Here is a 2216-nt window from a genome sequence, read left to right on the forward strand (position 1 = left end):
TCCAGCTGACAGAGACATTTCAAAATGTTAAGGGAGATATGAAAATATAAGCGTCTCAGTCAATATTTACTATGACCTTAATCAAAACAATTAACAAAACACACAACGGTGAAATTATTCAGTAAACACTTATTCAGTAACAGGTATTAAAAGACCAGGCATGATACAGACCATAGGCACTGGAGGTGACTACGGCCACTGCATTCCTCCCGTTAAGGAGATAAAAGATGCCTCTACAGCAGGGTTAGGGATGTAACCGAGGTCTCTGGGAATTAAGTGGGGGCTAAGAGCAGAACCTGACAAATGGCCCCGGAGAGCCAGAAAAGCTTCTCTGAGGAGGTACTTTGAAGGGTAGGAATAGGGCCAGGAGGAAGAGACTGGGGAGAAAATGTGCAGTTAAAAAGAGCAGTTAAAAATAAGCTACAACGAGAGCATAAGATATATATACACACAGGAATGATGTGGGTGGGAGGTGAGGCTAAAAAGGAATTCGGGAAACAGATAGTGAAAGGTCTTATAAGGCACAATAAGGAACATGGATTCTGTCTTGCAGACACTGTGATGCCACAGATATGAAGGATCAGCACCAACTGGTGGAGACCAATGGATTGGAGGAGCTCAGTAATTAGGAAAAAAATCTACAAAATGTTTTGAAAGTAAAAGCATACCTTTCAAATGTGAGAAATACTAATTAAGTTATACTTGATGGCTTTGATATTTCTCACCATGAACTGAGAACAAGATTTATTGTTTTACTAAATGGAACCGTTAAAAGCAAAGGTGCCAGACTTAGACTGCCAGGGTTTAAATCCCACCTGAGAACTGTTTGACCTTGGCTTAGTCATTTAAGCCCTCGGTGCCTCCATGTCCTCTTCTGAAGAATGGAAAAACAACAATCTACCTCATAAGGTTGTAGTGAAGATTAAATACAATTTTGCATGAAAAACACTTGCAAAAGTGCCTGGCGTATTGTAAACATTTAATAAATGTCAGCTGCTATTATTATCCTATGATTAGTAATATGACTTGTGATACATCCATGTTAAAGAGATCACAACTAAGGGAATAATCAACAAAGTTTAAAAAGCTGTCAAGAAGTTGAGGCTAGAAATGCAGAAACTCAGCCTTATGCTAAGTAGAGAAGGAGGCAAATGGTTGAAATCTATCTTCTCTGGTACTCATAAGATGTGCACATAATGATAGCATTATCACATTAGCACCTGTATTTCAGGGACTCTTAAAGTTACCATCAAGGAGAGGCATACTCAGCATTCATAAAAGAAAACATAAGCCATATAAACACTTCAAAGACTTCATAAATTGAGAAATAAAGGTTACAACTCAGGATCAGATTCTAGTAAGAGGTGAGCTATACCATACAACAATGGCCAGGTTTGAGTTTTTGTTAAGTTCTTATCTGGAATGTTCTGATTGTTCTAATTAATAAATGCAGTAGACAAAATGGACTTTAGAAGAATCCTGAAATATAGCTAAAGCCATGCCAACAATTTTCTGTGAAGAATTATATAATGCAAAGACTTTAATTTGCAAAATGCTTAAATATTATGGCTCCTGACACTTTAAACTTCTATGAAAAACTAGTGACATGAAACCAAAAATATATAATGCAAAGACTTTAATTTGCAAAATGCTTAAATATTATGGCTCCTGACATTTTAAACTTCTATGAAAAACTAGTGACATGAAACCAAAAAAGGCATTTGAGGATGCCTAAGATTTCCTCCTCACTGGTCTCTTCCACTTACCTGGTGTGTGTTGAGATGGCATAGTAGGACATCTCAAGAGGCTGTGGCCACACACACAGACTCGTGATCCAGCAACTCCTGAATACCAACAATGCAGCCACTTCCATCCTTTGGGAGAAAGACTTCTGCCACCAAAGGAGTGTCATTTTTCACCTTTCACCACAACAAACAAATAAGCAAATTAAGTCAATCTACTTTCAAGAACAATTCATAACACTTCCAGAGATACTTTCTAATGTTTCTTTTATAATATAAAAGCTTTCTAAAATGTTTTTTCCTAGATTAAAACCCAAACTTTCATTTGAGAAATATCACAACACTACCATCTTTAACACAAAATACAGTTAATGTGACCTTTGTGCCAAGCAAACATAAAAGCCTGGTATCTTTGAAAATATCCAATAAAACATGAAGCTAATAACTATGATTTCCTAAAATGTACACAGTATG

This window comes from Physeter macrocephalus, chromosome 21 (genome assembly GCF_002837175.3).
Source record: "Physeter macrocephalus isolate SW-GA chromosome 21, ASM283717v5, whole genome shotgun sequence".
Taxonomy (NCBI): Eukaryota; Metazoa; Chordata; class Mammalia; order Artiodactyla; family Physeteridae; genus Physeter; species Physeter macrocephalus.